Source organism: Phalacrocorax aristotelis, chromosome 7, assembly GCF_949628215.1.
Source record: "Phalacrocorax aristotelis chromosome 7, bGulAri2.1, whole genome shotgun sequence".
Taxonomy (NCBI): domain Eukaryota; kingdom Metazoa; phylum Chordata; class Aves; order Suliformes; family Phalacrocoracidae; genus Phalacrocorax; species Phalacrocorax aristotelis.
Window position 1 is genome coordinate 54,857,280 of NC_134282.1, and position 22,290 is coordinate 54,879,569.

At 45.3% G+C, this 22,290-nt stretch overlaps 1 protein-coding gene and 1 long non-coding RNA gene across 4 annotated transcripts in view; one reads left to right on the forward strand and one right to left on the reverse strand.

Annotated features, from left to right (window-relative positions):
• Positions 1-16,297, reverse strand: part of CTDSPL2 (CTD small phosphatase like 2) — a 43,942-nt gene extending 27,645 nt beyond the window's left edge. The window contains exon 1 of one of the 2 annotated variants that reach the window (XM_075100859.1): positions 16,213-16,297. The gene's annotated coding sequence lies outside the window, so the exon portion shown is untranslated. Of the gene's footprint in view, positions 1-16,090 lie in introns of both variants that reach the window. The other variant, XM_075100857.1, reaches the window with a different exon arrangement.
• An 84-nt stretch (positions 16,298-16,381) lies between these two features.
• LOC142060535 (uncharacterized) lies at positions 16,382-21,390 on the forward strand. Of its 2 annotated transcripts, XR_012661794.1 has the most exons (3): positions 16,388-16,616; positions 17,605-17,657; positions 18,421-21,390. It is a non-coding gene; the product is annotated as an uncharacterized LOC142060535 (long non-coding RNA). The 2 variants fall into 2 exon arrangements; XR_012661793.1 differs by having other exon boundaries at positions 16,382-16,616; positions 17,605-21,390.
• The last annotated feature ends 900 nt before the right edge of the window (positions 21,391-22,290 follow it).

Consider the following 22,290-nt stretch of genomic DNA (forward strand, 5'->3'; position numbering starts at 1 on the left):
TAAAATGTAATGGGATTTAGTATATTCAAAGATGTAAACCCCATTCTTTGAAATGTTACTTATACACTTTGAAGAACTGCAAAAGATCCTGCAATGTGACTTTATAAAACAGCAGCCTTTTAAAATATTCTGGTGAGAAATCTAAGATGACAGCCATTTCCTGGGTAGGAATTAAACAAGACTATACTAAAAAAAAAAATACGCGTGTAAAACGGAATTAGACAAAACTGTAAAACAATGAAAGAAGACTGACATGAGTGAAATTCCATTTTGAGAATGAAAATATTACTTAAAATTTGCTATACTATGAGTTTCCTGATTTTTCTAGAACTGAAACAAATATTAGGCAGACAAAAGATGAACCAATTTAATGTTTGTCAGTGGTGCGCAGGTATTTATTCAGCAAGGACCCATTCAACTCCTCTGTACGCTATTGCCAGAGCGTTCTTTGGCTCATTTCACATCCTGGGTATCACGCCTGGAGTTATAAATATCTCTAATGGACTTAGCAACAGTTACCTACAATCCTCTCAGTTACAGAAGTTTGCTTTCCTAATGCTTGATACATTTGGCAGTGGACAGTTTTTACTTGAATTATATTTGCGTTTCTCTTCCGACACAAGCATAAACCAGACTACTTAACACCCTCTCTCAGTCAAAATAATCAAGCCTAAACATGCAGGTGAACTTCCTTCCTCAAACACGTGCAATTCGGATTTCACCGCGGCGTGCCGGTCGGCAAAGAGCCTGCCTAGATGACGGCGTAACCGAGTACCTCACTTAGCCACACTCAGCCAAGACCTCGGCTGTGCCCGGGAGGAGCGCTAAGACCGAGGTCCAACAGTCGTACAGTCGGCTCTATGTGGGATTACACTAAACAACCCTAAGCAATTCTTGTACTTTAATTCTCTTTTTCAGTAGATTCTCTTTCAGAAGTTTGCAGCTCAAAATCCTCTCTCTGTCCAACAGTGGAATTGCTTCACATCGTGAGAAGTTGGTGCTAAAGTATTACGGCAACATCATGAACCCAAAGTCAATTAAATACATTATTATACAGTATAAATCCAGTATAAATACAAATATACTTAACATTTAAAGACTCAAGCTATGTTTCTGCACTGTATACATGTCATATTTTAAACTTTTAAAAACCCCTTCTTTCTTGAATTCCTTCTACATCTATAATAAAACCAGAAAGTGGGGAAAAAAGGGAAAAAAGAAAAAGAAGAATGTTCTGCAGAAGAGATATACATGACGGAGAGGAACTAAAGGGAATTCTCGTTAAACAATTTGTGCAACAGGAAAATAAGAAACGAAGGTGCTATTAAGAAGCAGCAGCTGAACGAGCTAGAGCCACAATAAATCCCCCGCTTCCCCGCATGCCCCGCACTCAGCCGTCAGGCTCACTGCCCTTGCAAATACAGCTGCTACCCCACGGCACAGGTACCTACAGGAAAGAAATTCCTGTGAATGACTCATATTTCTAAATAAGAGCATACCTCCATGAAATTTTCAGTTAGGGATGATTTATTTTCCCACCACATACGGTACTACTGTTTTATCTATTTTTCCCCAAACTATTAAAAGAAAAATTAGGTGAGGCACATATAATTACAGGGTTTAAGGCTTTTTGATACAGGAAAACGTTTAAGATGGTAAAAGAACAATAGTGATGAACAATAGGAAGAGATAACTGACAAGAAAATTTAAAATTACAGCGTTGAACGATTTCTACATTTAATTTGGCACTCAGTAATAACACTGAATTGCCACTACTGAAAACTATATATTCCAAGCCTGAGCACCGCATGAGCCCCAGAGGATTAAGACAACGAACACACTTCAGGAGTGTAACTTGGTGAGCGACAGGAGCACAGTAGGTGCTTTTTTTTTTCCTTTAGGTTTTTTTCTAGCTCAGCAATTTCTCCTGCATTCAAATGTAATGCCCAGGTGTTTCCCAGGCAGATCAGACAGACGCCACGAACCCTCACTGGGTCTCAGAGCACCGAGCTCTCCCCAGCACCGCGGGAGGGGATGTACAGAGCTGGAGAGAGCTCGCGAGCCAGCCTGGCCGCCCTCCCCAGCGCTGGAAGGGAGACCAAGAGCTTCCTCTAAGAGGTGAGATAGTAAGGGACGAGGGAAGGGTGAAACTTGTGTCAGCCGTGTGGGGATCCTCAACATTTTTATACAACAGAGCTTGCTGCTATAGATGATACTGAGCTCCTGCTGCGGTGCCACAGCACACCTCCCCTCCAAGTGACAGCAGCAAGCCAAAAACGCTCCCGTCTCTGAGTAACTGTGCCTGTACGTTAGATTTTGCCATCATGGAGCTGATGGCCAGGGAGCATGAAAAATCCACTCTACAAAACAAAGCACACTGAAAAATTGCGTGGAATATATCTGATTTTAACAGCCACAATATTCTTCCTGCATTACTTCCACAGCATTTCTTGAAACATTTTTTACACGAAGCCAAGAAGGTAGCAACATTTTTTTTAAACTTTTTTCTTTTTTAGATTTTGAGGAAGAGTGTCAATGCATGCTGTGTATGTTGCAGGTACAGATGGGTACTTGACCCACACACGCAAAGCTGTGAACTGTCACCAAATCTAATAGCTGTGACAACTGATGCCTGGGTCTGAATCTGTGAGCTCCCAGGGGCGGGTTCCGTGTCCCACCATCAACCAGCTCAGACAACACAGACCTCGCTGCTGAGAAAATGCGGTCACTTTGTTCAAATACCTCTGGACATACAAACTGAATCACAGTGGGCAGATCCACGGAAAGAGGAACAGAGAACAAATGTTTTCTTCAATTTCCTTTTAAACAAATAATACCAGTCGTATTTTGGCAGCACATTTCATTACTGCGACATGACCCAGATTTTAAGTACGAAGAAACCTCCCAACGAGAAGACACGTTCGTTGAGCTGCCTGAAGTCCATTCACGTGGTACTAGCGATGCTTTCAAGAACCCAAGATCTTACGTGAGCGTACAAAGAAGGCTGAGTCACCACGGGAAACGGACAAAAAGCTGATAAGCCCATGCCTGGTGGGGAGAGAGAAATACGGGACGAATGACAACCCTAGCGTAATGATACACCTGTCTGGACTCACAACAAAGTCAAGGAAAATGACTTAGAGTCTTTCATTGAGACAGGCCCCAAAGCACTTTACAAACTTCAAGGAAATGCTTTTTGTTAGTTCAAAGATGTTGAGACTTTTCCCCCTCAAAGACTCTTGCCCTTTCTTTAACCAACTTATTTTCCTTCTCTAGTAAATTACTGCAATTTCATGTTATTCCAGCTGATGTGTTTCGTATTTTGCAACATACTGCATAGCTTGTCACTCTTCTCAAATCTTCCAGTGTGCTTTTCTGCAACCACCTCCTAGAGAGACAACTATTAACCAGGAAACCACGATTCAAAGTCTGGAAGTAGTGCTAGTACAGTGTAGGTAAACCAAAATAAAAAGACAATGATTTATAAAATCAGCAAAACACGCAATATGTACTATTCAAATGTTGGTGCTTGGTTATGAAATCTGGGTAAATGTATAAAGAAACCACCAGTTTCATCAAAACAATAGCTAGCGATTATAACTCTCAATGGCACAATGCAAATGGCACCTCTATATTCTCCTTGTTTCATTGAAAGCACATTTTGTTCTCCTCCCTATCTTTCAGGTTACCAAATGCTTTCAATCTGAAATAAAACCATGCTCAAAATCCCTGGGCTTCAGCCCCCTTGTTTTAACCGCGATCCCTCGGCACGCCTGCCTTGGGCTCACACACGGAATTCTACGCTCCCAAAGCTTAAGCATCTCCCCTAAAAGAAACATTTTCTTAGGAAGATTCCGCCAAAAAATGAAGGCGGCTTTTTATAATTGGCCTTAACAGAAAATAGATTTTCTGTGACTTTATTTTTCGCTCTAGCATTCATATTTCTAGGCACCATTGTTTTGCCATTGCTTTGCTAGTAAGGCTTTGTTTTGATTATACTATATGCATTTGGAACTGAAAGTTTATTCCCTCCAGGCCAAGACATTCTTCTCTTTGCGACTGAGGGTACACGCTCATAATTAATTCAGTCTTTTCACTTTGGGTCACACGACTAACCAACAAAGGAAAATGGAGAGCTGGGTTAATCATAGAAGAGTTAATCTCAGAAGAGAGCCCCAAAATGTTGCCGAAGCAAGACACTATTTACAACCTCTGACGTTGCCAAGGCAAGGATTTTACATTAGTCATCTCTGGATCTTGCGGAGCTCACCAATAGCTGAGACAGTTTGAAATACAAGTTTACAGTGCTCGAGTTTTAGACGAGCGGATAACAAATTCCACTAGAACCAGCACTGTTCCTGTTGAGATTCTGGAATGGACCAGCTGTCTTTAGACATATTAGGCACTCCGGACATTTAATCCATGCTGCTAGGCACACAGGGAGCCTATTTTTGGAAGTCATCTCCCTCTTGTTACAACCCCTGGTACAGACAGGTTGCTAAACGCTTCCTGAACAGACCTTCCAGGATGTTGTCGGACCACAGAAAAATCCTAATGAGTTACTTTTTTTAATTGTTCATCTCTTCCATAAGAGTTATCTTTTTAATTTAAAAAAAAAAAAATCAACAAAAAACAACCAAAGAAATCAAGAAGATTATTAAGCCCAAGTAAGCCTGCATCGGACTATGCAAGCCATGGGGTAACTCCTGTGTTTGTTGTGAGGAGCCAGTGTTTCTGCAAGGTCTACACAGACAAGAGAGCTGCATTTTGCACAACTTCACCAGAAAACCTAACCTTGCTCTACTTTACCTTAATCTCCCCGTGGGATCAGAACCACAATCACATATTCCACAGGACATTGTCAGGTTGCTGTCTTTTAAAAAGCCAGATAACATTTTTGGCTGCTCCTTTGGCCTTAAAAATAGCAGACTATTTTTACTGTAGGACAAAAACCTCTATAATGATATGATTCTTACTGCTTTGGAAAACATTTTTCCTAGGTGCACCATATAGCTTCAAAACCTTTAAAAATAGTTTAAACTGTGCTCTCTACCACGGAAGGGGCTGCTCCTCTGCTCTTCTCACAACTGGCTTTCCTGATTTAAAAATAAAAGATAAGAAATCAACCAACTCTGTGGTTAAAAATGGGGAAAATACCATCACCGTCAAGATTTTTATCACTCACTGTCCATACAAATTTTAAACTAATCATATTCCATTATATATACATGCTGATTTAAACCTGACTTTTTCCTAGCCCATTCTGGCCTATTTTTTGCATGGAAAACTTCATTCTTGTACATTTCAGAGATTCTCTGAGACTAATTTGCTAATTTGTGCCTGTACCTAAGTTAAAGCTGAAATGAAAATAAGTGCTAAAGTTTTAACAGGTTTACCAATCTGTGAGTGGTATTACGTTTTTACATATAACCTTAAAAACATAATGTTAAGACATTTTGAACTTGAATCTCATTCAGTTTCAAAAACCTAACTGCGATGAGTTTCAGGGACCTGCCTGCCCCATCACAGCGAGGCTACGTTACACATTTTATTTTATTTCCTTGATTTTTCTTCCTATTTTATTTTGGGTGAAAAATCCGCAAGAAAAAACAAACCTCACTGGCTACTCACTGGAAAGTTATAGGAAGTTTCTGGTCAATGTTCCAATAATACAAAGTATAATAAGCACAAATTACCAACAGCAACAGAAGTTCTGTAAGCAATGCTGGTCTGCGCGCGCGCTATCGTGTTTCCATTCTTCTTTGATTCCACCCTGAATTTCACTTATTTCAGAAGCTAATTGCCTCCCGTTTGGTCTAACATCTCTCTGCCGCTTTGAAACGTGCGCGATGTAATGAAATAATAAATTTATGGCTGTAAGGTAGGAGATAGGGCTCTGTAAACAAGCCGGGAATTGCTCTGTTGAGGGAGAAGACAGTGTTTGTCCAGTGCCTTACTTTGGGGAGCTTCTGTCTGAGGAAAAGGTAGGAGCTACAGAACCATTGCTACAACCACTACTGCTGCCGTGTGGTACAGGTTTGCATTCTTAGGAAAAAACATGCAAAATCAGCCAGCCTTTTAGCGAGCCCGGCAACCGGAAGACCTTTTGAGTCGGAGAGAAGGGAGGTTGTGCATCTGTATCACAGGTCACGGATCCATGCGCTTCACTAGTAATGGAATGGAATAGAGGTGGCTAAAGTCCACTAATCCCCACACTCATCCCATAAATCCGTACCTATATAATTAAAACAGAGAAATCTGCAAGAACAAAAAGTGCTGGTATCACCTGTGAGCTTAAACGGTTAGTGGATTTTTTTTTCCCAATCATCCCCCAGTATTAGGAGCAAACCTAGCCTCTCCATCAGGAATCCCACAGAATTGAGATAAGAAATTATTTATTTATAGAAATTTCCTAATTTGTGCATGTACCTACGTTAAAACTGAAATGAAAATAAGTGCTAAAGTTCTAACAGCTTTACTAATTTGTGAGTGGTATTACATTTTTACATATAACCTTAAAAACATAACGTTAAGACATTTTGAACTTAAATCTCATATATTCCCATACCTCCTTCCTCTGCACCCCTCCCAGCTCAGTAGGTACCTTTTCACTGCACATTGTGACCAAGGGCGGGGGATGTGGGAGGAGAGGGCAAGAAAAGGCAGGCTATAGTTCAGTTGTTTTCTCCGACAGTAAAGTCAATTTAAGGAGCTATTCATTCCTCCACTGACTGTGCCGTTTGCTGCCTTTCAGCACGTAGTTGCAAGACGTTAGTTTTTGCAGAGCAGCTGGCACAGGGAGTTCCAGCCTCCCCTTCTCCGGCACAGCTCACTCTCACCCGCATGATAGAGTTTGCTGCTCTGACAGGCTGCGGCTGCATGACAGCCTAAGCCAGTCTTAATTGCTGTCATACTCCTGCACCCTCCCTGAGGCAGCTTTGGCACTCGGCTAACCCTCCATTGAGCCATATTTTTAGGCCAGCTTAGTAAACTGAAATGTTTCAACACAGAATCAGAGGAACAAGGCATGGAATAAAAACATACAACTCCTGGCAGGAGAAAGAACAACTACAGTAGTAAACCAGCACACCCAGGGCACGGGGTTAAAGCACCGTACCACTATCATCCGCGTATAACTACATAACTTAACGCAACCGTTTAGCTGCCAGCAAGCTCTCTGGCACAGTCACGGAGGGTATCAATGGCACAGCGTTCTCCTGGACGGTGCTCAGGAACAGCTCAAAGCAATACATGGGAGAGGGCTGTTCCCTGCAGGCAGGGCCAGGGAGATCACCCTGTTTTGGAGGAAGAGAGCTTAGCTGGGAGGATGCAACCTGTCCCACACCGCCTGCTCTCAAGGTCAAGGAACACATCCCAGCCCATTTCACTGCCTGGTCAGTGGGACTGTAGCAGTAAACTGTGCTCAGCTGCTCCAGTATCAGCCGCGAGGCTGGGGTTTTCTGTTGATGTGGTCACTGAAACTATTCAGGTTTAAAATTTTCCTTTCGTTTCCTGGCACGTTATTTCAACAAAGACCATCCAGTCACAAATTTTTAAAGCAACAGTATTTTATGTCATGCGTTTCACTTGCTTACTGTACTCTTTGAAGGGCTGTATTCTTTAGCACAAGCTTTGATAAGCTTTTCCTATTACAGTTGATTTTTTTTACAGCCTGGTTTCTAGAGAAAATAAGGCTTATACAATGGCACCGTCCATAACTGTCTGTGTGTCTGTCAGTCTTCCCCTGGCAAATGCAGAACACACTGACCAATATCAACCCAATTTCACACAGGGAGAGGAATTTCATACATAGGAAGTTCCTACAAGTTTTCTAAAAATCACAAGCTACGTAGGTAAGACAGACCCTTTTAACGTCCCCAGTATGCAAAAGACAGCCACAGCCCAGTCCTCACCCCACATCCACTCTGGCGACACACAGACACTCTCCACCTCGTCTCCCCTCCTCGCCCACCTCTGAAACAAGGGTCACTCCTCCGCAGGGACAGGGCAGCGAACGAGCAGCCGCGCGCTCTGCCTCCGGCTCAGGCAGCAGCGAGCCCAGCGCAGGCACTTCAGGCACCAGGAGGGAGAACAAACAGCCCGTACTCTGACTGGAGGTGGGCATACATGAAATACTGTGGATAGAGAGCCTGGAGGCATTACAGGAGACGAGAGGGCTGGAAGGCATGAAGGAATATGAGCCTGTGGGAGAACAGACCTTTTAAATTCTGCTGTTCAAGAAACAACATATAACTGACTGGGTTATTTTAGCTTGTACTTGCGGTTATCTCGTTAAGAAGAATCCTCATTTATGACACTTACAATGGGACAATAAAATAACTCAGACTTTGGAGAAAAATGCTAAGCATACCATTCATGTAAATGCTTAACATCTTTTGTCCCTGAGCACTAGAGTGGATCAAAACTCCTAGAGTAATATTCAAAAACCTACACATTAAAGTGGGGCGGGGGAATCATTCTCTTCATTCTCTCCTCATCCTTTCAGTATCATATATGTTGTGAAACAGAACTTAGTTTTTTTAACTCTCTTTGAGCACAGAGGATAAACAAAGTCCCCCCAGATTAGTTTAAACAAGCACCTATTGCAAACCGAGCTAATTCAGCAGAGGTTGTGCAGAGGCAGATGAGGAGCGCCCAGCCAGCCACAGGGAAAAGAGCAGAGCTCAGCTACGGAACTCAAGTAGCAGGTGGAGAAGCATCCCTTCTACCCTCTGACAGCAGACTGAAGGCTTAGGCCTTCTTTTATAGCCTTTTCACATCAGATTTGTCCCTTCTTCTAACAACTGCCACGTGCTTCTCACTCCTCTCACACGGAGCTTAACACAAACTTTAGAAGTGGCAAGGCATCTTCTGCCCTCTCATAAGGCAAGACATTGCTTCACATAAAGCTGCACCAGTTTTTTTAGTTTGGATCTGCTGCGAGCTTTGGAAACAGACCTCTCACCGTCCCGTTCACAGTGCTTGGGCTCACACAGCAGAGCAGTCTCGGAGCGTACCGACTGGAGTCCTCTGACGGAAACTGAACTGGAAGATACGCTTCAGCCACCAAAGGGCACGGGACCAGACCGAGCTAAAACCTCCAGAAATGCCAACAACAGGGACATGGAGTCCCCACACCAACGGACTCGTTCTGCAGGTCTGCTCCTATTGCACCACGCGGTTTGACAATGCAGCGCAGGACCGACAACCCTCGAGTAAGCTGATGTAAGAGTAGTGGGTTTATCAGCATAGTTACTTTAGTTTAAAAATAGAACTAAACCATCAAACAAAAAGTGAAAGCCCTTTACCCTAGTAATTCTGACAAAATATCTGCTATCTGCAAATGCAGACACAGAGCCTTTCAAATTCCCAGCAGCACAGTAAATGGCACATTACCAGCTATGCGTACTCCTCTGACCTAAACTGAAAGGGAACAGAAAATACACGAAGAGGAGACGAAGCAATCTTCTTGAAATAACTTTTTAATTTTGAAAGCATGGACCACTGATGACGCATGTTTATTTTCTAATCTTAAACTCTTTCATGGTTCGGAACCCTATTATGTCAACTGACTCAGGCCATTTTTATATTAACTATTTATCTTTGAGACTGAACATTATTCAAACGTTTTCCAGGTATATAATAAACCAATCTCCTGTCAAAACAGAATTATCTTCAAATAAGTCCACTGGGTAATTAAGCATAACACCTCTTCACCTGAAACTGTATCCATACAGCCATCTTCCCACTGAGCTCTCAGAGACTTGAGCGCTAGTCAGCTTTCTAGTCCCTACGCAACACAAAACTCTGAATCCAGTAATTACAGTTGTTTAAGAAAATCACTTTAGCTACATTCAAGTCTTCAAAAGTTTCTTCCAAATCTGTATTTTTAAGAACATAAATTAAAAGTGTCAAGATTACACTAACTTTCTTGTTTTCTTCTTTAATATTCATCAGTACTGTATTGATCAGCAAAATAAACAAGCTTTTCCAAGCGTATTTAAATTAATTTAATTACAACTGCTTGGTCTTGACAAGAGTGTAAGGTGTCAAATAAATTGAGCTAGGTAATTCAATCAAATATACTATATTTAAGTCTGGTATACACAAAGCTCATAAGTACCTTTAATGTTTGTGTAGATATTTCTGCTATTTACAAATTACCTCCTTTACTTCTCATATACCCTGCCCCACCTCTGGAAACAAACCCTAAAACTTCAGTTCAAACTATGCTTTTCTTTGGCAAACACAGAAGCAACGCAACTGTCACATGTGCAGCTACTAATAACTAGATTTCTCTTATCCTCTTTATTTATTTCTTAACTTCTGACAGACATTCTTCGTCCTCATTTCCCAGACACACGGACACAGACACGTAACTCCAGCACGAGCAGCATGTCACAGTTAGCCACATTTTCAAAAGAGAATGAACTCAGCCCTCACCTATAGGCTTTATCTCCCTCCCAGGTGGTGGATCTGGATCAGGTGACCAGGCATCACACAGCAGCCCAAAGGCATTATTTCATATAAAAGGAAGCCTGCTGCACCTAAATGAGCTCCCCTAGGATAGCAAAATGAGAGAAGTTCCTGGGAAAGGGAGAAAAGCGAAGCAACTCAGGTAGTGTTATCTCATATGAAAAGGTTATTGGAAAATGAGGCAAGGACAAAGGAGACTATAGAACTGTTACCTCGAGTCAGCCCACTCCTTCCTGAAATACTGAATACTTCAAAACCACCAGCTATGAGATGTAAACTACAGAAGAGCAAGCCTAGAGGAAACTACAACGGTTGAAGCAAATCCCACTACAGGGGGTAAGAAATAAATACACCTGTATTAGACACTCTGTTCCAGCACCTTCAGCCCCCGTACCCTAAGCAGAAGGTACTGAGTACCCTTGCAGTTCTATCTAGACTAAGGAAATCCACAATAGACTGTGTCTGAACCAGAAGCTTTGCCTGTATGATACCACCTCTTAGAAATAGGAAGGAAGGGGGAGACACTCTTTTTCCCTAGTCAAATACAGCTAGGGTAACCAGCCTCCTAGTGAGTGCAAATACAGCTCGTGCTGGCAAAAGGAACCCCTTTGTGCAGGGGTTTTACCGCTAACTAGGCTGGTAGTGCTGTGCCAGTAAAGTCCTTGTGGTATAGTCTAATCCTTAGATTGAATTACCTACCTTCCTCTAATTAGCACCTCCTAAAATACAAGGTGAATCAAAGCAATCATGTTTTAGAATGGCCTAAAGTAAACTGAGTTATGATTTAGGCTGAATCAGTGCAGCTAAAGCTAAATTGCTTAGAACAACTTCTCTGATTTGATCTGAGTTCCTGTTAATTTACTAACTTAAATTAGCTCTTCCAAAACATAGCCTAACTAAGGACAGGTTCCTTTTCTTTCATATGAGGCTTCAAGGATGCCAACATGCCCTACACCTTCCCAGCCTCACTCTGCTGCTAATGACTCTGCTGCTGTGTTGCCACTCCGTGCATTTATATATATGAAATAAAGTTATTTATTTATAAGTAAATTCTAATCCAAATGTTTTACAGTCGTAGATTTCTTTTTTTTCTCCTACTTACGCTTGGCGTATTGGCAATGAATAGCGGGATATATTTTTTAGTGCTGTGCTACTTTAAGTAAGTACACATAGCTTATTTTCCAGATGCTGTGGAGTTAACAGCTCCTTTTAGTTAAACTTATTTTCATGATAATGTTACACTTAAAGTTACACTGCTGCAATAAATACTATGAATTCAAAACTAGAAGCGTTTTATGCCTTGTAATGAGATTCCTCACCCAACAAAAAGACTGTGAATTCAGGCAGGAGTTCAGACTGTTAGGGGCAACTTCAACCTCCATCGCCTCTTTTAGAAGCAGCTCTGGCATCCACATCACCTCGTGGGCAGAGGATCCTCATTAGATCTAACGCAACAGATAGGCAACTTCCTAAATGCTGGCTTCAGCGTTATTTTTAGCTAGATGCATAGATATCTGATTGACGGGGCTGGACTCCCAGAAAGCTTTCCCCATGGGGAGCTGTATTTTTTATGCCACAATGCGGCAGAGATCAATGCGGCTGCTAGGTTAATCCCGTCCACCAGCGGCTGCACGTTGCCTTCCCCTTGGCTTGTCCACAGGTCTCAGTATTACCATAAATACTAACCCATCAGATAGGGAAACTGAGGCAACAAAGGACGTAAGTCAGATCACGCATCTGTGTTGGCAAAGGTGAAAATACGCTTCAGGCTGATACTCAACTCATTATTTTCTTATACCAGGCTGTCCTGACAAGTGTTCTCCTAGGATCACGAGGTACGATGAAAGAACTCCTTATTTTCCACAGTTAAGAGGACCTTAATCAAAGTAATTACTGAAACTGATCTGATTGGGAAGTAATCTATTTAGAAAAAGTTAAGACTGCCAACTGGGAAGCTACCATCCAACCCCTGAAACTGATTGCTTTAGATGTGGATGATTTCACACTTAATTTTTCAAGTGCTATTGAAAATGTCTTCACCTGTGAATGTAAAATATTTATTTTTCTAAAATACTAAATAATGGCCATCTAGGCAACTCAACATGTAAACAACATGTTATATTGGCTCTCAAGTATCTCAGTGTATGTGATTTCTCCTCCAAGCAATCAGAAGAGACATGCTGCACTGCAACTAACGCTGCACTTCAGCAAATTAACCTGTTTAAAGTACCGTGCAGGGCCTGACGCTGTCAAAATCCCCGCCTGAGATAGCTACTCTTTTTAAACAAGCTTGTAAAGAGCTTACGGCTCCCTTACAGGATCAGGGCGGCATGATTCAATTTAAATATTCTGCCCCCTAAAAATTGTAATCCGTTATGAATTTGATTAATGAACTGTGCACTTACCATGCATTTTTGCATTTTTTGAAGACTTAACTGGGATGTATAAACATCAAATGAACTTTTCAAATACAATAAATGAAAAACAATCTTCCATTTTAAAACTTACAAGAGATTGGTGCCAACGCTTTAGTAGTAACATAAGCTGCCAGCAAATGAAAGAATTTCATTCAGACTTAGTCCTTTACTTGCTGGGCTAATAAGAGTAAGAACCATCATACCTGATCTACTCACAGTCATGAATCAGAAAGACACTTGTCCGAGAGGAACGCTCCTGAGAAAGCACGAAATAAAGATGCCATCACAGGAGGATGGGGGGACAGGACAGCCTTTAAATCTGGGATGATTCTAATAGTCCTATGCTGAGATTATCAAAAAGTTCAAAACCCATGCCACGCGGGAACTGGGTCCCCCAGGGAGCCCAGGCTGAAAACACATGGGTGGGGAAGAACTTGTACAGGGTTTGAAAAGGGAAAAGCTCCAAACCCATGAACTGGAAGAGGCAATTTTAGAGTTATACAGTTACACTGGTTTCAGCTGTGATTTTGAAATTATCATGATGATGTTCTGGAACTTCCAGTTATTCCTTCGGAAGGGCAAGAAGTCTCAAGCACATTAATTTTAGATTTCTGCCAAATTCCAGTCCTACTTGATACATCCTGCTTTTATAGACTCACGGAACGGCTGGGGTTGGAAGGGAGCTCTGGAGGTCATCTTGTCCAAGCCCCCTGGCTCAAGCTTTTCTTGCAAGCTCTTGCCAGAGTAGTTCAGTATTGGTTCTTACCAAAACACGCAAGTACTCCAAGTTATTACTCCACTTACACCTATGAAAAACTTTCTTCCACAGGGAATGAAATATTTGCACAGAAAGCTGTCAGAAGAGAAGAGGTGGTCCTTAGAGTCTTCTGCAAACACTATTTTTGTTGGTGTCAACCTCAGCAGCGTTACAAGTGATCAAAGAAAATAAAAGCCAATAGTGTATGGAAAAACTTTGTAAGATGAAGACTAAGTTTCCTTTTGAATTCGGAAGACTTTTTTTTTTTAAACAACGGCTTAATGCTAGTCAGCCTGCAATAGTGTCACGTCAGCGTGCTGGGGAATCAACACCGTGGAAGGAAGTTATCAACACTTGTGGTGGAAGTCTGAAGATGGAAAATTACCTTTAAGTTATGAAAATGCATGTACAGCTCCAGCATATGTGGAATGTTTACATCTTTAGAGACATGATCTAACTGTACCATTAAATCTCTGGGACAGACTGACAAGAGAATTTTTTCTTTAATGAAAGAACTTTCTCAGATGAAACAGGAATGTCAGCTTTAGTGCATACTCTGCTGACTGGAACAGGATCAAGTCTTAACTAAGTTCCGCACAATGTTTTCAGGGGAAAAGTGGAGAATGTTTTATGGAATTTAAGTCTGGATTTGGCTCGCATCCTAGAACATATATCTTGTTATGAAAACTGCTGAAACACTTTTAAGTGGGCAAGCCGCAAGTGTCCTTGGAGCTATCCAGTCAACTGGAAGTCACACAGGCAAAACCTCCTGAAGTAGAAAAGCTCGAAATTGGAAGGGGGGGGTGAGGGAGGGGCAAACAATCTTGAAAACCTATCTGTTACACAGAACTGTTCACTTTTCCCTACAGCATGAAGTAGTTACAACTTGTTTTCTGCTATTGTCACAGATCCAATATGTTACTCTAGCTAAATCATAATCTCTTCCTGCCTCAGTTCATCCATGTGTAAACCTGGTTCGCTAACTCTTACCTTAATGTGTCATGGGGCTTAATTAATAACACTTAGGTCCTTTAAGCCCTCTACAAACATTAACTACTTCTTGTAACAACTCTCCGAGGTATTATTATCCCCATTTTACTGATGGAGAAATGGCAAAAGAGGTTGTGACTTGCCCAAGGCAACAGAGTAATGGTTATACTTAGAGATCCTCTTCATGGACTGCTGTACTGTAACAGTGGAAACTTATCAAGGAAGGTAAAGTCAATAAATACAACCTCAAAATTACTTTTGAAAGTGTACCGTAAGCCACTAGAAGACTACAAAGAACCTCCAACCAGAAACAACAGGCTTGGGATCAGGACAAGCGTTATCAGCATCGCAGAACAAGAAATACCCTAGGCAGAACGAGGCCGGAGATCACCAAAACGGCCACAAAGAAACAGCAAGCCCTGTCCTCTAGTGTGCTCCTAAGCACCATAAAATTGAGCAACAGGCTTGCACGGTACTCCTCAGTAGCACAGAAGCGAGCAGATAATCAATGCGCCAAGCAACAACGCTAGCACCTCACGCCGCGATCCCAGTACCGACGGGGCACGCCAATAACGGGTTGGGGCGGCGGTCCGGCGCGCTCCCGGCCGGTACATCACGGCCGCCTTCCCCCCCCGCCCTCTCAAGTGACAGCAGACGAAGTTGGTGTTACTCCCCTCTGCCCAACCGCGCTGACATCCTCCGCAGCAGCCTTTCGCCGCCCGGGATCCTTGCCCGGGCAGCCTGCGGCGCGGCTCCGGTGCCCGGCGTCCCCCGGGGCGGCTGCCCCCCGCCGCCGTCCCCAGCCACCCCCGGAGCCGGTGACAGGCACGTCCAGCGCCGCCGCCCCCGGCGCGGCCGCAACGGCGGCCAGCAACAGGCGCCTGCTGCGCGGCGCTCGGCGGGAGCCGCGGCCCGCCCGGCGGCGGCAGGGGGCTGGGATGGAGCCCGCGGAGCTACGCCCCCTCAGCCGGCCCGGGACGCGCCCCCGCCGCCCCGCACGGCGCAGCCCCCGCGGCGCCCACCGCCGCCCGGGGCGCCGGACGGGACGGGACCGGACGGGACGGGGGGCGGCGGCGGCGGCGGCTCACCGCAGGCCTCGGCCTAGAGGGGGAGGCGGGGGGTGTCAGGGCGGGGGTGACAGCCGCGCCGCCCGCTCCTCCGGGGGCAGGGGGCCGGCCGGGGAGGGCTGCGCCCCCGCTCCGGCGCGGCCGGGGCTGGCCGGCCTCCGCGGCCGGCGAGGGGAGGTGAGCGGGGACGGGGTGTCTCCGCAGGGCAAGCGGGGCGCGGAGCCCGGCGGGCGGGCGGGCGGGGACGCGGGGTGCAGGGGGCCCCGCCGCGGGGCAGGCCCTGAGGAGAGGCTCCCGCCGGTCACTCCGGAGCGGCCACCCCTCGCCTTCCCACCTGATCCCGGGCTGGGACCCCGCGCTGGCTGAGCCGCCGCCTCAGTTACCTGCGGGTGCGGGGTGCCGGGGAGGCGGGCCCCCGCTGTCCGGGTCCCCGGCGGCCGGGCCGCGCCGGGCCGGGGCGGGCCGCGCCGGGCCGGGCGGGCGCCGCTGTGTTTACACCGCTCACCGGGGCTCGGCGCTCCGCAGCCGCTCAGCAGCCAGTCGCCATTTCCCGCCTACCGACCTGCTACACCACACGGAGGGACCCGGATGGGGAGAGGGGCCGCCGCGCAGGCGCAGCCCGGCCGGGGGAGGGGGGCCCGGCGACGGCGGAGGCGGCGGGGCAGGCCGGGAAGGAGGGAAGCCGGGGCCTGGCGCGGGGAGCGGCGCCCCGGGGTGGCGGGGCCGGCGGGCGGGCGGAGCGGCGGGGTGCGGGAGAGGAGCCCGGCCTCCTCCCCGGACCGGGAGCCGCCGCCGGGGGTGGGAGGTTGCGCTTGAGGCCGTCGCCGGAGCCGAGAGTGCCCGAGGCGGAGGAGGCAGCGGCCGCCTCGCTCCCTGGGCGCCGGGCCGAGCCCACCGCCGCGCCCGGAGGTGAGGCGAGGGGCGAGCCGTGAGGAGAAGCGCGGTGCGGGGTGGGGCCTGCCGAGCCCGGCGGGGTGGGGGGGCGGCCGAGATCCCGCCGCGCACCTGAGGTGAGGAGAGGTGAGGCGGGGGACCCGCGGCTGGCGGCCCCCATCGAGGGGTGCGCGGCTGCGGGAGCGCGGCCCGGCCCGGTTCTGTCCCCGGAGGAGGCGGGCGCGGCGGGGAAGAGCTCTCCCGCCGGGGAGGCCGCTGCGGCCGGCCGGGGAGGAGGAAGGGAGCGGGGGGCGAAGCGGCGGCGCGGTTGCGGGCGGTAGCGGCGTTCCCCCGCGCTCCCCGGGGAGGAAGAGGCGCGCAGGCCGCGGTGTGAGGCCGCGGCTGCAGCCGGAGGGGCGGGCGGCGGTGGGGCCGCGGTCCCCGGTCGCCGCTCCAGCCGCCCCGGACCGGCCCTGCCCCGGGGCTCGGTGGCGCCGGCGTCCCTCCCGGCAGGCCTCAAGCGCTGCTCGGGGCTGCTCGGCCTGGCCTGGCCTGGCGGCGGGGGTGGTTCTGCCCTCCCCGCCCGCCTGCCTGGGGTTGCAGGGCTCAGGTAGCTCTGCCTTCCTTCCTAAAGCGTTAGGGCAGTGCCGGTTGTGTGGTGCGAGTTTGTGTTTCAAGACGCCTGTGGAGTCTAGTGTGAAGTTTTATTTCCAGTTTCTCTTTTTTGGTGTGGTTTTTGTTGTTTTTTAGGCAGCTGCTTTCAGTATGAAATGTCGAGGATGCTGTGTGTTTTAGTATTTGCATGATTAATGAAACAGCTTGGCTGTCTCAAGGTATAAGAGGCTCTAGCGAGGTTAGACTTGCAACACCGACTGAACTTGCATATCGAATTTTTCTTTCTATTTGTAATCAACTTTTACCCACCAGGCTCTTTAAACAGCAATCTTCAGTTCTCAGGTCAATATGCATTACGACGTTAGGATAACTTTTCAAGGTATTGCTTAAAACGGAATGTTTTTTACAGAAGTGGCTTGTATCCTCGTTCTCTAATTGAGCAGGAGGCAGAAACCCACGCAGGTATTCTGCGCTTTTGTTTTCTAGTACCTGCTGACTCCCTTCTTAGCTTTTAAACCTGGATTATGTTATAGAAGTCCCGGCTCTCTAGTCGCTTAAAATATTTATTGGCTTGTTAAACTGAACCACATCTGCTGCTGTGAAGCCAACATTTGTTTTAGAATTCCATCACAGGACTGTACTACTTTTTAGCAGAAGGCATTGTAAAGCTAACTTTACCATGATTTCTTAAGAAGAGAGGTCATAAAAAGGCAGTGGAAACAGCATAGCCCTAACCCAGAACAGGTAGCCATATTCCTTTAGAGCATTAAAGTATTTCTAAACACACTCATTAACCGTAGTACTTGAATATTTTTTGTATTATCAGCTGTGAAAAAGGTTAGCTCAGACTTGCTAAAACTTAATTGTCTGTCAGTCCATCGAGAGGAACTAGTATGGCAAGATAACTTTGCGATGTCTCATAGTACGAGCCCAAAAGGACATTCACTGATACTTAGAAAGTGGGAGTTTTGAAAAATGGTAGGTGGAAATACTTTTTCAAACCATGTAATTAGAATGAAACTAGCTGCCAGAGGAAATCATTCAGCAAGATTCAAAGCAAGCAGGTATTTGTATGAATACCAAAATGGTCTGGTGCCTTTATAACGAAAGCCAAAAAAACATTTAGGAGAGAGATTAAAGCACATGAGTCAGGGTTCAAACTAATCTTTATGGGAATGAGAACTACTTTTCTGTGTTACAGAGTATTAAAATGTGTCTTCCACAGTGATCTTGTGCTGTCCTCGAGTTACCGGTTTCTGAGCCGTGGCAGGGAGAGGGTGGTGGACCGGCAGGCTTGTGAGCTTTGCCACATGTCAGGTGGGAATACGTAAAAATCACGTTGCTGACTGACGCCTCTGTGAAGGCAAAAGTTCAAAGGTCCCCCTGCTGTAACCTGTTCCCCGCGTTATAATGAGTACCATGAAAAGAGCATTTGCTCTGCATGTGTGTGTATAAACATGCAAACACAAAACAATGCCGTGTCCGCCTGCGTACAGGTGAAGCTTTAAAAGCTTTGAACGTGTATTCGGTTCAAAGAAAAGGCTCGAGTATTGGCAGTGGCGGGTCTCTCCCTGACGGTGGGTTCCAGGCACTCTGTCAGACTCTAGGTGCATGTTTTCTTTACTTTTCAGAGAAACCGAAGGAAAAAAAAAATGTATGGTTGCCAGAATATTGCACATTCTTGAAATGTTACACCCTGCATGTTCATTTGAAAGGCTGTCCTTCATATTTTATGATTTCTTCCCAGGTCTTTTTTTTTCTAAGTCTTGCTGATGCATTACCTTTGTCTTTATATGCTCATTTAAAATGCCATGCTTTAGAGTGACTTCCCTATTTGTTGTAGAGATTAAGTATTGATGAGTCCACCGGTTTCTCTTGGTAAGCTGTTTCGAGTGTCCGCAGTTAGGGGTTGCATTTCGTTTCAGGTCTGAGTTTAAGTTCCAGCTATTCCATCTAACGCTTCTCAGCAAGATTCGGAAGTCGTGCGCTGCTGGAGTTCCTCTTTCATGTGTCAGGACCCACGTGTAGGGATCAGGTCATCCCTCAGAATGCTGTCTCATAAGCTAAAATCCTAAATCTTGCCTTGTGGGCTTTGCTTTTTCAGGGGGAAAGGGTTTAATTCCCTTTGATAATTTGAAGCGGGGGGGGGGAGGGTGTCTCCCTTTAAGTTCTCTCCGGTATTCAGCACCCTTCTTGCACGTACCACTTGGTACTCCGAGCACAGCAGTTCAATGCAGTTTATTTTGCCAAAGTTAAAACAACTGTGACACGATTGAGAGATAGTTGTTGTATAAACAAAGCAATTCTTGTTTGGGTTTATATTTTTAAATTGCCTATTTCCAGTAATTATTGTTTCTTTTGCTTATCTGAAGGGAATAAGTTTTGTTTAACAGGTAAAACAGAACCGCGCATTTGAGTTAAACGAGAAGCAGCCTCCAGGCTGTGCCAGTCTGTGATCCAATCTGTCTGTCCAGGAACAGCTATAGACTTGCTGTTCTCACTGCTGACACGCCAGCTGACAGCAGTCAGAATTCATACGGGACTGGATCCCCCTCACAAACAGAGGCGAGCACAAATTTAATTGAACTTTTTTATGTATGTTTGATGTAGCACAGTGCACCATTGAACCACCTACAGTCACAAACGAGTCCTCCGGGGATAGAAACACCCACCCACAAGTGGTGAACTCTGGTTTTAGGAAGTTAAACTGGAGAGTGTCCATACTAGTGATCCCGTGGTGGCTACGTGGGGAGTTCTGTATAGGTCGAGCAATTAGGGTTTCTATTGGCATGAAGTTCTTGCATAAATATCATTACCCTGTTTCTGGCTGGCTTGAAATTTCCACTGCATTCTCCTGAATAGACATATATGCCCCCCATTGTTTTTGTTCTCTCTTTTTTTTGTATTTTATTTAAACCACTGCTGTACTAGAGAAATACAGTCTCCTTAGTCCTGGAGTCAGCTAGAAAGCTTTAGCTGAACACTGTGCTGTTTCTCCACAGTGATATAAATCACCCAACCTCACATTTTCTAGTTTATTGCTGCAGGATTTTTGATACTATTAAATATTTTGGGTTTTCTCCTCACAGAATGATCCCAGCTTACTTAAAGTTCCGTATATATCCTGGAATAAGGATTGCAATAAGGACAGCTAGATTTATGGCATGCTGAAATTCTCCGTAATATGGATAGAGCGATAAGTTGTCCAATACAGATTTTTTGCAGAGGCTGGTACTGAACAGCGAAATGGATTCTGTGAAGAACTCGGGACCTCGGAAACCTTGCTTCAAGTAAAATAGCAACATTTCAATCTACCTTTTCTCCAATATGCAAACAAAATAGTGGTATTAAATATATTTGTATAGAAGATGACGTTTTATACGCTCCATTACACGTATTTCTTTGCCTTGGGAAGACGTAAGAACATTCTGATGGCTGTCAATCCGTTCTGTTGATTCACCTTTTTGAGGATACGCAACCAACGTTGACAATGCACGCCGTGTTTTGAGCAGGGTTAATGATGGACTGCTTGTACTGACAATATTGTTGTTCCTACCTGAGAAACACAGTTTTAGGTTCATAAAATGTCATGAGTTCAAAGAAAATTTGGACTTTTCTTGTGGCATATGGAAGTTGAAGAAATGACGTTGGTTTTTTTTCATGCTTTGTTGGGGTATGTGCAAGTACGGAAATTCCTCAGTTGCCATAAGGTACTCGGGAAGGAGCGAACTTTTGGGGCGGAGGCGAGTTCTCCGCACACCACCCCTACGCACCACTCGTGTATTTGTTCAGGCAAATCCACGGGAGGTGGAAGTCAGCAGCAAATGGTTGTGTGCACAGAAAAGGGCTAAGCAGTGGGTGTACCATAAAGCAGCAGATAAAGACTGGCTCCTCTTCCCCTTTTGGTATTGGTTTGGCCCCTGGCAGGTCATGTACTCATTTAGGCAGAGGGTCTCCTGCGTGTATGAATGTTAAACTAAAGCAGAAGTGCGCGATGGTGTCTGTGAAGTCTAGTCAACCTTGTGTATTTTCCAGGCGAATCATGCTGTGATTCACCGAAAACATGTAATGTTCTATTGCAAAATACTTGCTTACAGGAGACCTTTTGTTCTGCGGGCTTTGGATTTTTCACTGTTTAAACTTTTGCCTATATGAAAATGTAAAATGATAACATTTAATAAAATACATACACCATTATTTATTTAGTATCTGTTTTCATCTTGTCACTTCAGTATTCACAGTGTTTCAAGCAGAATGCTCTTGGCAGCTATTAACATTCTGAAAAATGTGGTTATTTTTAATTTGTTTCAAGTAGAGCCGTGTTTTACCTTTTGCTGAGATGCTACCCACCAGTTGTTCAGTTTTCCTAATGTTTAAACTGAAACAGGTTCTTCAGTCTTGCCTTTTGTGGGATCCGTGTGAGTTTGAGAAAGCTTTAGCAAAGCCTGTTTACTGAAAACACACAAAATTGGACAGTTGGGACTAACTAGAATTAATCGAGCTATTTCTTTGGCTGTTCATTGTAGGTGCCTGCATTTCTCCGACTTGTCGGAGTCATCCTTCAGTCTTGGCGCAAAGCCTTCAGCTTACTGCTAGTTGTTTTCCTTGTGTTCTCTACAGAGGTACTTGGAATTTGTGTAGTCGTGGCTATGCTGAGGTTTTTCCCACTAAGCAGGATAAACACCCCTCTAATTTCACACCTAACTAGGTTTGAAGGCTGAATCAAATCATCTTAAGAGGAAAATTTAGTCTTCCTCTTCAGCCTTTTTGGGGGGGAAGAGAGAGAAAGGAGCAACGTTGAAGCAAGGAGGAGGGGAGGGAAGGGAGGAGAATACCAGTGGCAGAGAGAACATAAAGTGAACTCTGGTTTGGGTTTTTCCCCCTCCTCAACAAGCTAAATTCTTACCAGCTTCACATTTCATGTATGTCTCTGAAGTATAAGGCAGTACTTGTGTTTTAAGCTGAAGCAAGGATTTATTCTCTGATTTTTAACAACCTAATTGATTTGAGCTGTCTAATGGAGTAACAGTTGCATAAGCTTTGAAAGTTCATATCCCATCTGTATGCTAATGTCTCTTCAAGTCAGATTTCTCTT